Source organism: Protopterus annectens, chromosome 7.part1 (genome assembly GCF_019279795.1).
Source record: "Protopterus annectens isolate FY-2018-M chromosome 7.part1, PAN1.0, whole genome shotgun sequence".
Taxonomy (NCBI): domain Eukaryota; kingdom Metazoa; phylum Chordata; order Ceratodontiformes; family Protopteridae; genus Protopterus; species Protopterus annectens.
In genome coordinates, this window is record NC_056740.1 from 177,497,058 (window position 1) to 177,512,741 (window position 15,684).

Genomic DNA, 15,684 nt, shown 5'->3' on the forward strand with positions numbered 1-15,684 from the left:
AATCGAACGAGAGAACCTCTTGCTGTGAGGCGACAACGCTACCGCTGCCCCACCGTGGCTTCTATACATATTAGTATTCAGGAACATGCATCAGTTTGAGCAATTGGGTATCAAGAAGTCAAAGGTTTAAACTTTATGCTTCTCTTAAGTTACCCAACTGAGTAAAACATTATTTTCAACAGCTAAACCTTACTGTAGGTGAAATGAGTAGCTTTTGCATGATCCAGTCTATCCACTACAACACTGACATCAGACTCCTACATTAAAATATTCTAGTCTCCCATTAGAACAGTCCGCATTCACTTGACACCTTTACGACTTCACTAGGCTTTAAAACTCCTCCCCTTGCTACCATAACACACCAGACCATGTCATCTCTCCAGATCTCAGTTGATTGAGACAGCATCAGGAGATGCTCACAAACTCACATGGAAGTGGTTTTAAGAAAACTTTCTTACCCTCCCGAAAAACGCTGTACTTTGCATGTCCAATCTTCTTTTTGTAGGCAGTTTTACTATTTTCATTTGGGTGAGGTTTATTGCTAACTGTTTTTCCTCTTCACTCACAGTAAGGTTACTTTTGTGTAAGGTGTTTCTGGCTTCTTTAGTGTGTTTTACAAAAATTCTAGCTTTTTTTTCCGATCAGGTTAACTGTGGTACTGACCGAAGAAACCGAGCTAGGGAGAGAACACAATATAGTTAGTGAAGCAAGAAGAAATGAGGTGCATTGCATTTAGTGTCATTATGCAAAGATGTAACACTAAGGGGGACCACTGACCAGACTTTGGGACCAGGTAAAAGGTTGCAGTGCAAGGACAAACTGGTATGGGGATATTGATTTATTTGCTGGCCATGAGAAAGAGAAGGGCTGCATTTGTGCCTGCACTGAGGTTGTATCAGCAGAAGACATATAGTTTTAAACTGTAGTACATGGTTTGCATTAAAATTTGTGTTTTTGATGGGTGTAAAGACATTTTCAGACATGGGGAGGTGATCAGAGTTCAACATGGAAGCCCACAGGTCTGCAAAGATCTAATGTGTACGACAGAATTCAAGAGGAGTGGAAAAGACTAGGAGCAGCAGTGCAGAGAACTGTTTGCCAGGTAACCAGTGGAACATAGTGAGTTGGCTTCAGATTTAAATTACTGGTGAAGCTCACTCTGGTAGCTTAAATGAAGTAATAAATGAGTAGGTGGGCATTAACTGGGCCTGTTTGAAGATATTACTTTTCATAGATACAGTAGGAATATGAGTCGGAAGCAATATGGTCGTTAGAAGGGTGATACAGGCAGGCTACTTGCGTACTGACCATGCTTGATTTTCCTCAGCTGCAGCAAGAGACTTGTTTCTGAATGTCTGGACTGGAATAAATATTAAATGTGCGAACTGAAACAAGAAATGAAATGGAGCGTTTTCACTTGTCCCCCCTTTTTTTGTAATGTCGGTAGAATTAGTGTGATGGGGTCTATTAGTGTCAAAAGATTTAAGTTTAAGATAAAGCAACAAAACTGTTTCCTAGCTTTTACTGAGAGGAAGGTTAATGTATTGTTCCTATGAGTGGGTGTGGGTGTCTGTCTTTTGGGGGTTATTGGGAGATGGCATACTTAAAATTCAAGAAGACATTTAAGGGTTGGAAACCTAGCTTTTTGGAAGGGGATTTTGTACTACAAGTTGATGGGGTTCCTGGGAAATGTAGCTTGTCCAGAAAGTAATGGCAAAGCCCTGTAACAAAAGGCAAAGTCTGGAAATACAAGCAAATGATGCCAAATTTGAGGCCTTTGCCTCTGTTTTGGAAGTAATAAGAGTGTTGATGTGGATTCATTTGAGCGAGGTGGATTGGTTGGTGTGGATTTCTGACTGTGTTTAAATACTGAGGCTGTCTTTCAGGTGTAAATGTATAAAAATAGAAGGGTTGAATTAGTAGCCGAGAGTGGGAGGAGAGGCAGGTTGGATAGATGAAATGCAAGGCAGGGTTTTGCTTTGGCAGGGGTTATGGGTAACATAAAAATACTTGTCTTTAGGCAGAATATGATATAATGGAACTGCAGGAGAGGCGTCTGAGCACAGTGGAACATGAACGCTAAGTGTACAGGCTAGTAGTGGTGGCCAGTGAACAGGGATGAGAAGACGTGGAGTTGCACTGCTTATTTCAAAGAGGTGTCCATTCCAAATAACTAAAACGCTACTGGATCCAGGGGGTCATTACATATACACAGTGGCAAATGGATACTAGGAAGGGCACCATATTACTCTAGGGTCAATTTATATTTAAAGACTAGCTCAAATGGGGGTCAACAGTATTTTAAATCAGATTTTGTTTTTCATTTTTTTTCGGAAGTGAATAACCATTCTAATGGGAGACTGGAATATATTAATGCAGGAGTCTGTCAGTGTAAACTAAGAAACAAAGGCTCATAGCATTATAAAGATATTGGGTGTGAGATACTTTCAGCAAATGGGATCTGTAGATTGGTTACTTTGCAGGGGTTTCAGAAGACTACTTGATTATACCTTTTATTGTTCTAAATTTGCAGGGGTTTCAGGAGACTTTACTTGATTATACCTTTTTTTTTTTTTCCCTAATGAGCATAAAATTTATTAAGTCTGGATAAAATATCGAATACTGAAGCAGTGCAAATAATCAAAGATTACGAGGTAGGACCAATTATTGTGGCAGATCATGCAACAGTCATTTGCAATAAAGAGACGGGAAAGGAGCACAATAGTATGTGAAGGTTTTCTGTGTTCCTTTCAGACGGGAACAGTTTCAAACACTGGTATAAGTAATTGATATTAGATGTAACAAAGAAAAATATGGAGATTTAACAGCAGTTGGTATGCCTGTAAGGCAGATCTCACCAATGAGATAAGGAAAGAAGAAGCTTGTAAGATTAAGCAAGTACAGAGCAAGGTAATTAGAATGCAGAAAATTTAAGTAGGTTTCTCTCGGAGAGGAGAGAGAGCAAAGGCACAGAAAGAGTTGGTAAGGTGCTTGGATGAGAAGTTTACAATTAGTGTTTCAAGTGACTTTTATTTTGGGGATTCGGCATGAGCAATGAAGGGTCCTAGCTGTGAGGCTTAAGACAGCAGGAGGCAAGTAAAATAAGAGATCGACAAGTGAGTATGACAAGGTAACCAAGGGAGATATGAAGAGTTTTTGTAGACTTCTGTAATGACCTTTGTTGTGGCATGTGGGTTGGAGGGAACAAGGGGGGGGGTAACTGAGGAGTTTCTTGATGGGTTAGTTCTGCTGTGTTTAAATGTTAAGCAAGTATCTAGTTTAACCCAGTATCTGCAGATGTCCCAGGCAAGGGAGCCCGCAGGATTTTTTGCAGGGGGGTGCAAACCCAAGCCCCGCCCACACTGCCCCACCCCTCTGCTGCCCCACCCACTCAGCCCCACCCCACCCCTGCCCACACAGCCATTCCAGTGTCCCAATACTTGGTTATTTTTCCTCATTTGTCATAGACACTGTTCAAATCTCTGTGTGCATACTGTTTTATGCTTTACTTCTACAATGATTATAGATATTTGGATTTCATTTACAACTTTTATTTCAAATTTTATAGCACAGACACTGATAGACATTTACTAAACCTAAACAAAGGAATAGTCTTACAATGAAAAGAGACTTAGCATTAAAACTTCTCTACCTTTGAAACCCACACTCACCGAAACAACATTGAAACCCGCATTCAAAGAAAATGCATCTGGCCAGAGGCAGGGTAAGTTTACCTTTGGGCTGTTTTCAAATCATAGACTCTTTGCACACATTTCTAGAACCATGCAAAAGTTATTTGATTCACCTTCCTGACTGTATTAATTATACTATATAATAATTAAATTATATCCCTTGTATAATACAGCACCACTTGTTAGTGTGTGTTTTAAATTTATAGTTCTGAACATTTTTCCTTTAAGCAATGAAACAAATCATATGAACCAATAATGACAACCTGCCCAATTCAGAACATTTCAACCATAAAGGGCCACTCTACTCAAACTTCTGTCATACAATCCACCAATATCAATCAATATGCAGAATCTTTGCAGAAGTAAAACTCATCTGAATAATTCCACATTAAAGAGATCTGAAACCAGTGAAGAGGTTGTTGCTAGAAAACAACTTTATATTTCAGTTTTTCATTTACAAATTCACTGCCTGCTGCCCTTGAAAAATAAATTGCCTATATTATATTAAAAAAATGGTAAGCTGGTATATTGCAATAGGGAATGGGTGGCAAGCTGAAAAACAAGTTAATAGTTATTAGGTATCCCATCCAAAGGAGGACATACACCCCCTTAAAATACAAATCTACATGTTGTGGGAGTAGAACCTACAGCCCTCTGTATCAAGATGCAAGTATGCTACCTACTGTGCTGCTTTAAAAATTCTATACCACAATAGTGATATTATTTGCTAAACAAAACAGTTGCACATTTTAAGCAGGCTTAGCATGAACAGCAGTAAAACTCTCTTCCCTTGAAGCTCACAATTCCTTGAAAATGCACTTGAAAATAAATTCCACCTGCTAACTCTAGGACATTTCACTCTCTTTAACACACACCTCAACCTCTAAGTGCAATAAATCTGGACAAAGCCTAAAGTAAATAGGAGCAGATTATAAATATTGCTCTCATGAACTTAGAACATTGCTAAAATAACATGATTTATATTGGTATGCATTTTTCTAAAGGATATGACATCTAAAACTCAAATGTCTCATTATTTAGCAACTTCAATGCTTTTTAGGAGGAAATATGGGGCAAAATCTGGACATTGTCCAAAAACCTGGACAGCTGAGGGGTATGCTTCCTCCTCCTTATACATACATACATACAGACACACATACACACCATACCTCTCAATCTGTTAACACAAGAAATCTGGACAAAGACTGTTATAATGTTGGGGATAAAGGCCCAAAACTAGGGACACATTAGAAAGTTGCTAGAATAAAAGGATTTATGTTAGAATTAAATTTTCTGAATAATATGAAGTCTGAAACTGAAATGCATGTCATTATTTATTAACAACTATATTCAGATATAGTTGGTTGTCTCAGTACTCACCGTGGCTTGCATTTTCTCCTCTCTTGAAAGGCCCACTCTGCTTAAGTTGTGTATTATTTCCTCAGTCACTTCACCGTGGGTTGCAAGGCAGCTTCATCACTAGTGTGTGCACAAAATATAATGCCTTCAATGAGTCTTGCAAGAAATCCCATGCAATCATCATGGCACAAAGGTTCTACTGAAGATGCTTCCAATTTTTCTTATACATGAACATGACAGAAGCCAGAAACAGCTGTTATTCCGCAGCTAGATGCAGCAGTAGCAAAACAAATTGCAAAGAACCAAAATAAATTGGAACCAATTGTATCTACCATTATTTACTGAGCAACCCATGACATTCCTCTCTGTGGAAAAGAAGGCTCTGGTGGAAATTTGTATTATTTGTTAGATTTTCGTATTGAAGCTGGTGACACAATACTGAAACAGCACAGTGAAACAGCTGCAGGAAATGCTTGGTACACATCCCATAGGGTGCAAAATGAGCTGTTAGCAGAATACGAACACGTACTTCAAAAGGAGATTGTTTGTGCAGCAAACAGGGCAGTTGGATTTAGTGTATTGGCAGATGAAACTGCAGATATCTCAGACATTGAGCAGTTGTCATTGGGCATTTGGTTTGTTGATGATGATTGTATTCAAGAAGAGTTTGTGTTTTTTGTTCCCATTGTTGTGAGAGATGTACAGTCTGTATCAAATGTCATTGTGAGTGAATGCATAAAGTGTGATCTAGACCTGGAAAAATTACTCAGACAGGCTATGACGGCTGCTCCATAATGGCAAGCATCCAGAATGGTGGTCAGGCAAAGATTCGTGAAAAGTATCCAAAAACAGCCTTTATCCACTGTGCATCTCACAGACTAAACCTTGTAGTCAATTATCTGAATGATGTTCCTGAAATACGTAGTGCTGTTGGTGTTATCAAGAAGATTATTACTTTTGTCCATGACAGTCCAAAACGATGAGCATTGGCACCAAATATACCTCTTCTGTGTGAGACATGATGGACTGAGAAATATAAATCCATTCATGTGTTTAGTCAGAACTTTGAGAAAATATTTCACTGGCTGATCTTCAGAAGAGCACTGCTGGTGAAACCAGACAAAATTCACATATGTTACTCAGCGCTTGCTCTTCATGCACGTTTCTTATTTTTCTCTTCATTATTGCAAATTACTCATCAGTTCTTGAGCCTGTTGCCCAGATGTTTCAAGTCTGTTCAACTTGATATAGTAGAGGCTCAACAACACACCAACAGACTCATTGAAATATTCAAGGAGCACCACATCCATGCTGAAGAGCACTTTAGGAATGACATTCTCAGTAAGGCAAGATCGCTAGCAGATAATATTTAGTATTGAGTTAGTGTTGCCAAAGATTTCCAGTCGACACACCGAGCAAACACAGTAGGCGTGGATTTTGAGAGTTATTACAGAACAAGTATTTCTATTCCCTATCTTGACTCCTTAGTTTCTTCACTGACGTCTTGCTTTTCCACCATTAACACTGCTCAGTTCAACTTATGTTATCTGCATCTTAAAATGATGCAAAACCTACAACGTGAAGAATTCTGAAAACGAATTGCCATCAGTAATGAACTATATCATATTGCTACTATATCTGAATGATCGCTTCTTGTCTGATGCATTGACTTGGAAGTTATAAGACAACCTAAAGAATCCAATGGGCTACTACTACCTTTGTATTCAGTATCTTGCAGGTCTTCTATCAATGATGTTACTGAACAAAAACAAACAAAAAAAAGTGTCAGGTATGGGATTGAAAAAAAAAAACATTTTCTGATGTGTTTCAGCTTCACCAATGATTAACATGTGCATCATGCTAACCTGGACAACAACAAAAAATAAATACATAAAACTAGTTGATTTTTGCTTGTGTACATGTTTATGCAAAGAAAACTTAATACTGCAGTAAGCACCATTGTACCTCTCAACTGAACAGATTTTCGCAGAATGTCCAGATTTTTGCCTCAAATTTTTTTGTGTTCTTCCTAAAATCTGTACTTTTCTGGCAAATAGCTGAGGATTGAAGTCATTAAATAATGATAAACATTTGAGTTGAAGAGTCCACATCCTTCAGAAATTTCATGCTAATGCAAAACATATTATTCTATCAACTTTCTAAGTTTGTAAGAGCAATATTTAAAATCTGTCCCTACTTGTTCCCCCATCATTTTAGGCTTTGTCCAGATTTTTTGCTCTAAGAGGTTGAGACTGAGGTATGAATTATGGATAGGAATATATGTTTTATGCACAGTCTTCACAGTTTCCCTTAAAATGTCAATGAACCTCACATGAACTTGTTTATGTTCTCCTGCTTTGACAATCTGGCTAGTGTTTTTTTAGTGTTTCCTTTCTTGTCTTACCTTTAGTACAGCTTCAACATTATCTATACTAAACAAACTGTATGAACAATCATATGTTACTACCTACTATACTTTTAATTGTATGTCTAAACCATTATGCCTATGTAAATATCTTATGCAGTCATATATCTGCTATATTTTATAATTGTGTAAACCACAATGCTCATGTAAATATCTTATGTATTAGTATGTTAGCAATTGTTCTGGAGCTTTTCTCCCTGGGCCACTGCTGAAAATGGACAGCTTTGTCCAGTCGGACCTCCCCGATAAACAAATGTAAAATAAAAAAAACAAATCTGACCTTTATGTGGATTCAAAAAAAAAAGAAAAGTACATCATGTAACAGAAACCAAACAATGGCTCTCTGTGAATTTACTATACTATTCTGTAACTGAATGCACATTACTTAATGTTAACTGATAAAACAATTAAATAAAAATACAGTATGACAGGGGAAGAAGATAATGCTTTATGATTTGTAAACTGCTCATAACTTGTCACAATCCTTGAAGTGTATAAAACACCTCTTTCTAACCTTTAGAGTCTGGAAAACAGCTTTTCTCGATAAGCAGCAATAAAGACTCCAGCATATAATAAAAATGCATACACACCAGAACATAACCGTTAAACATACTGTGCATGGCTCTCTGCATATCTGTAAATTAGTAAGCCATGTCTTTTTAAACCTGTAGTAAATGTTATGTTCTCCATGATAACGTTATATATGTAGTTCTTTGCATACTCTCACCTTAGTAAACATCCTGTAGTGACAAGAACACTGTCTCTTTGGGAGTTACTTTGCAATATGCTTAAATCAAAACTACTTGCAGAAGGCAATGTTAATCCATCCTGAATGCGACCAATACAACACTTCATTAAAATATCTATTAATCTACTAAGAAAACAGATTTCTGCCTCAAAGTAAGAAGTAATTAAAAACAGTTAATAACAACAACAACTCCCCCTCTTTGGTTTGACGTCCTGTGATTTGTAATGCTAGCCACTCTCCAAAAAAATATTTGTTTGGGACTTCCTTATCAATTAAGGTAGATCACCAGCAAAAATCAGCACTCCTTGAAGATGTGACAACAATGCAAACAGCACAACATAATTCTCCTGATAAGTACTGCAACATATTCTATTTGCCATTTCCTATTTAACCAACTGCATATGGGCAGAAGCTGGAACACAGAGGTGAAGCAATCAGTACCTTTATTTGGCCAAGATGGGTTTTACAATTCACCTACTGGAGTTTCACCTTCAACAGGTTCAGGCAACAACTACTAAATAAACAAAACCCTATGTTTAATAAAATAAACAGATCTAACGTCACCACATTTCATATTTTGAAAGTTTACTATTACAAATACTAACCCATCTCTAAACTTGAGTACAGCGTGGTATTCTAAGAAAATAAAATCTAAAATTTGTCACATCAGGACAAAGTCCAATAAAAAGTGTTCCAAATTTCAAACCAAATTATTTATACGTAGCACAACTGAAGTTACAGAAACTCCCAATCCCGCAGTGTCTGAAAACTTTTAAACTTAGGGTGCATACATACTTTAAATAAAAATACTAATAACTACATGTAAACATTTGAAATATGCACAGATAGAAAACAGTAGCACAACTCAATCTGGTGCAGGCTTGTATTTCAGCAGACCGCAAAAAGTTCAGGTGTACATCATAACACTCCAGCTGGAACTAATTGTTAATAGTTGTTGTGGTACAGCTCTCTAACAAGGGGTGGACACAGGAGCAGAGCAGAAGTACTACATACTACTACAGAAATAATGGGTGACGTCTGACAGGCCAAAATTAATTCAGACAGCAGTTATACCTTCGGTAAGGCCACCTCCAGGCAGGCATTAGTTAACATGGATGCAGATGCCACTCTATCCCTAATGGGTGATAGCAGCCCCCTAAAAAAAAAAAGTAAAACTGATAGTATCATTCTCTCACAACATGCAACAAAAATGTGCAACAGGCAACTAGGACACAACTCTGTTCTAGTTTCAATTGTTAAAACGTATACAAGGCTCTAGAGAGCACCCCTGCATTACCAGGCTATAATTCATACCACACCTTTTGTCCACCTAACCTGGACCGAAACACTAAAGGTGGAGGTGTGTCCATATTCATTACGGATATCCACACCTCCAGGCAAGTTGCTCAGCATAATGCATCCGAGATTATCCAAGTGCAACTAACTTTGGGCAAGACTGCAATCCAAATTGTAGCTTGCTACAGATCCCCCACCATGCCCCAGCATTCCCACTCCTCATTTCTTGATACACTGGAAAATATTAGGGTGCAACATAACACCCTAATAATGGGCGATTTCAACTACCCCACCATTAACTGGGAAAACTGCTCATGTACCAACTTATTTTGCTCAACGTTTTCTGGAATTCATAAATTCCAACACCTTGGATCAACTTATCCACACCCCCACTAGGGACAGCAATATCCTAGACCTGGTCATTACCAACATGGGCAACCGGTGTTCCACACCAGAGGTCAGTTCATCATTGGTCAGATCCGACCACAAGCTAATCATCCTAGACATCCACATCCCACCCCCACCCCCCCATTAGGTAAACCACCATAAAAAATTTCTCCAAAGCCAACTTCTCTCTTCTTATGACAGAAGTGGCAAACCTCACGGCACCCATGCAGACAGACAGTAGAGGTACGACTGCTGAATCCTACACAAATGCACTTTATAAGCACTTACACAAGTGCATGGATCGTGCAATCCCTAACAGAACCAAGATGCTATCCTCCAAAAAAGGAAGCCAACATGGTGGTGCCCTGCCATAAGCAAACTCTACAACAGAAGAAAGAAACTGTTGCAAAAAAGAGTAAACTCCCTGGTCAGCCTCAGGAAAAAGCTGAGATCCCTCATCAAATCCTCCAAAGCTCATTACAAAAACAAAATCGCCACTGATTCTAAAGACAGCCACAAAGCATTCTATAGCTATGTCAAGAATCTCAATGGCAACACTCAGATCTGCTCTGAGTTGCAGCATAATGGCACTTAAATGTACAGAACCAACTGATATTGACAATATCCTGGAAGATAGGTTCAGTGCTAACTTTACCCCCCTCTCACCCCCTAAAGGGCCCATCTCTATACCGGAAGAATGCAAAGTTCCTGTAATCATGGCTGCACAGGTAAAAACCACACTCTCCAAAGCCAAGAACACAGCATCCATGGGACCTGACAACATCCCAGGCTGCATTCTACATGAACTACAGAATGAACTGGCACCCCACCTAAGTACCATGTTCAGTCATAGCCTTACCTCAGGCTTTGTGCCCACTGAATGGCACACAGTGACGGTCATCTCACTTCACAAAGGGGGAGCCACCATGGACCCCAGGAACTACCGCCCCATTAGCCTGATGAGCCTGGTCTGCAAGGCTATGGAATGTATCATCATGGAACTTATAAGCAATGACATTGGTAATCTCCAGACTCTGGACACCACTGAGTTTGGGTTTGTAAAAGGTAGGTCATGTCTCCTAAACCTGATAGACTTCTTTGAAGCAGTTACCAAAGCTGTAGATGAGGGTAAGGTGGTCCACACAGCCTATCTAGATCTCACCAAGGCTTTCAACACCATCCCCCACTCAGGAATTATAGATAAACACACTAAACTAGGTATAAATCCCTGTGTCACAAGATGGGCTGCCAACTGGCTCACTGACAGAACCCACACTGTGAAAGTAGCAGACTTCAAATCCGACTTCAGACCAGTGACAAGTGGAGTACCACAGTGTTCAGTCCTGGGTCCTCTCCTGTTTGGTATCTACTTCTCTGAAGTACAGGCTAACACAGAAAGTCTTTGGCTAACAAAGTTTACAGATTACTGCAAACTAGGAGCCATAATCGAAACTCCTAACGATATGGACATCCTACAAAAGGGCCTCACTGAGACAGATGCCTGGTGTCAAAGCCATGGCCTCAAGCTCAATGCCAAAAAGTGCATTGTCATCCCTTTTGGTAAAAAATCTTTACCCATGAACTACCACATAGGCGGTAGTCTACTTAACACCGAAAGTGTGATAACAGACCTTGGGACACAGGTGGACAGTACTATCTCCTTTGATAATCACATCACTACAGTAGTCAGGAAATCCTTCTATGTGGCACACCTCATCACAAAAGGTTTCTCATCCAGGGAAAAAAGAGGTCATTGTTCCCCTCTACTCGTCACTCATTAGACCCATTATAGAATACAGTGCCCCTTTTGGTATGTACCTCACAAAACATCTACAACATCTGGAAATGCCGCAGAAATACCTCACAAAGAGGATTACCAGCCTCAAACAGATGCCCTACGCAGACCGTCTCAAAATACTCCAGCCTTACTCTGTCGCATATCACCTACTCAGAGACGATCTCTGCTTACATACAAAGCTATGTCAAACCCAGAGCTGTTGGACATGCTCCACTTAAAGAAATTCCAATCCCTCCGAGCTAAACAGTCTAGGGACCTAAACCTTGTCACAACAATAAACATGCTGGAGGGATAGATTCCTGTCCCAGAGACTTCACATACTCTGGAACAAACTACCTATCTATATCAAACAAAGCTCCTCATTAGCACTCTTCAAGAAAAATCTTGATGATTGGATGGGAGATAGGAAATTCACCCCAGGGATCACTTCTGTAGCTCTGCTCAACAGGGGCACAGGAAAATAATTTTCTTGGGTGGCGAAAGCCAGGGTACCTTTTTGGCTAGGCTTATATAGGCCCTAGGGCCAATAGCCTAGTACCTACCTATGAACCTATGATAGACCATCCTGTTTAGGATTTTCTGGAGTCTTTGTCAGCACATAAACAATATCAATGGGCTGCCCATTTAGGTTTCAATACTAAAATGTACAGACTTCAGTGTGTCTGCTGTCAGTGTAATATACTATGTCCTTCACAAAAGCAATGATTTTGCCCCAGTAGTCTTTCAGAAATGAAAACAATCAAGACAAAAAAGCACTCCATGATATCTTGAACCGACAAATGTCCCTTTTCAATCAATAATCAAGAAAACAAAAGATATTGGAATACCTTGAACAGGCAAATGTTCCATTTCAATCCACAATTCTTCTTACCTCACCCTGTGTGCTCCTTTAAAAGGCCAGACAGGATCCAGAGTATTGTGTTGCTGTCTATAGCATTCATGAAGTGGAATAATTAACTGTTAAGGGTTAAGTGCAAAGATACTGGTCTAAAGACCTGGAAACAAGTTTTAATATTATTAGATGTATTTGGTTAGAGATTTGAAATGATCTTGCAGTTGCAGTCAGAAAATGCTGACACCCATCAGAGTCTTCACCTTGTGGTGCGATTTTTTTAAAAAGTAGCTCGACTTTATCTTCAGTGGGGCATTAAAGTGGTTTCACTATTATACCTTGAACTGCTAAAACCTGAGAAACTATAACATCAAAAACAAATGCCTAAAACAAAAGGACAAAAACTGAAAGTGTAAGTAAGTGTCTGATATCCCCAAACTTGTATATACCCACTCCATGTTCGCAGAAATAAGAAAGAGGGAGAAAGTTCCCAAAATAAATGAATAATTGTTGAACAACATTAAACGTGCAAATTTATAGACATACTCTTCAGACTTATCCTTTATAAACACCCGTTGTGGAATACAATGCATGTGGGCTGTCTGCTGAAAGGAGAGTTTTAATAACAAACAGCTGAATGCCAATCATACCAAAACAGAATAAGGGATGAGAAAGGCATGCTGAGAATTATTAACAAACAAATGACACCTATCCAGAGACTGAAGTACTTTTGGTGTGCTTATCTACATGTGAGTAGGTTTACCTCATAATACAAGTATAGTAAAGGACTTGATAGTCATTATGTTGGGGTGAAGAGAAGAAACAGACACTACTGTAACCCATGCATCAGACTGAAAGTCATACCCTTACCTTTAAACAAGTTAATTTGGGGTTCTGCTGGTGAAATGACAACAGTAAGATTGATCTGAAAGGTTTAAGAGCTGCAGAACTGGGGCTGTAAAACAGCAGGAGACAGGTTAGAAGTGTGCAGCTCTGTAAGTAATGCAGGCACTGTCTACAGGATGCTCTCCTATCTCTAAGGCCTAGTCAGGTGGTGTCAGAGGGCTGGAGACAATATGTCACGAAGTATACTGACAGCTAAATCAATGGGGTCCTTCTATCTTTACTGGCATAATAAATCAGGAGAAAATACAAATAATTATTAAATCAATCAATCAGCCGTGTAACCTAAGCACTAGAAGGGGCTTCAGCCAGCAAACTTTGGTTGTTCAAATTATTCAGTTAAACTATGATTAAATGGTGGAAGTTCAAGGGGTGGGTGAATAGGACAGAAAGAACCAAAGCTCTGTTCAACCTGGATTCTAGTACTACATTGGTTATTGTGTTGTGGGAAGCTGCAGAAATTTAGATAGACTTAAACGTATTTATTTAGTTATTTCTGTTTAACACGTCAGAGCACATGGATGTGGTTCATTTAATAAAGAACTAGTTTATCAAGGTCCATGGGCTTCTAGCAAAAAATGTTTAAATGGAAGACAAAGCCCCATCTCCTACTCCACAACTAATATAACTACATCAGATGTTGCCAAACCTGGGGTGTATGTTATAAACTGAAGCCCATTTGGTGTAGCTTTGATAGACTGGTCCAAGACTGACTGAATTAATATCAAAGTACTGTGCAAATACATTGACCATGGAGAAATACGCTTTGACAAAAGCAATAGAATTTACATGATCAGCAAGTGGCAATTGACAACAATATACACTACAGACATTAAACAATGAAATACTGAATAACAAAGGTAGGCAAAGGGGGAGGTGAAAAAGAAGAAGCAGCAGCAAAGAGAGAGGGAAGAGTAAGCAAGAGGAGGAAACAAACTCAAGCAGGAAGCCAAAAGAGTGGAAGGTAAAGGTTAACAACTGCAGATGCCTTGGGAATAAAATGAGAATCCTGCAGACACTGGCAGATTAAGAGCGAGAGGGCAGCAGCTGCCAAGACTAACCAGATGCTGGGCTGAATCTAGAAGTGCACAGGCCTCAGGCACAGCGTACATACCTAGGTCATTAATAGAATACTCCTCTCAGTTTTTGAGACCTTAGAGTGAGAAAGAAATAAGCTATATTTAGCACAGGAGCCCAGGACAAAAACAGAAAGAACAAAACACACTTGTCCTGCTTTTATTGAAGACAACACTTTTGTTCTTTACAATAAAAATCCCTGGTGCCTTGGTTCACTAGCCGCCTTGGGAATAAAGCTCACAATCACTACAACCCATATAAATAGTTAACATAATTAATTAAATCAATTTTTTTCATATTCTTAAAGTAATAGTGCTTATATTATATAAAACAACTACAATTTACTTTTACATTTAAACCATAAGGTTTATAAGTCCTATATTTTAAAATAAAATAACTTTTTTACTTCAATACCCAAGTTTTAATGTTACATTCATTATTCTGGATGTTGTAAAAGTACAAAGAACTTTAAATTATTCACATTATGTTTACAGTCGTATATCTGTTTTACCACCAAGTTATTTATGCAACCTCAATGGATAGCATAGAATCTTAAAACGGTTCCATTATTCTTTTTATACTTTTCTTTTTGTTTTCCCACTATATACTTGATTTCACTCATAAATTATATATGACATCTTCAGATGCATAATCAAAATTCTGCTCAACTTTTGTATAGCATTCTATTCATTTCTAATGCTTCTGTCTGTAATATCATGTGGCATGAGTAACACACTTACCTTTCACTTCTACATTCATCTGCGCAGTCCGAACGTCCTCTTGAATTCAAATCTCCAGTAGGCGCGAAAGAAAATGATGTAAACCATCAGTCGTGAACAGACACAGAAGACGAAAACAGGTCGCAAACACCTGTTGCGTCTGTGCGACTGGACGGGATGCAAAGGGCGTTCTTAAAGAGGAACGCCCTTTAAAAAAAAAACTTTTTTTATTTAAATTAATTTCTCGGCCAGCCGGTTCCAGGGGGGTGCAAGTGCACACCCTTGCACCTGCCTGCGGGCGCCCTTGGTCCCAGGGGATCTTAATTCAGGCAAAACAGGTTAGTCCCCAGGATCTGACAGGATCTTTGTAAAACTGTGGAATAATAGTTGTGAGAGATCGGGGGAGTTATGACTTGTTTTATGCAATTTTAGAGGAAAAAAAGGTTTT

General features: G+C 38.9%; 1 long non-coding RNA gene across 1 annotated transcript in view; it reads left to right on the plus strand.

Moving 5' to 3' along the window:
- The window catches only part of LOC122807672, a 575,220-nt gene that overhangs the window by 246,947 nt on the left and 312,589 nt on the right, over positions 1 to 15,684 (plus strand). The gene's annotated exons all lie outside the window — the stretch shown is intronic.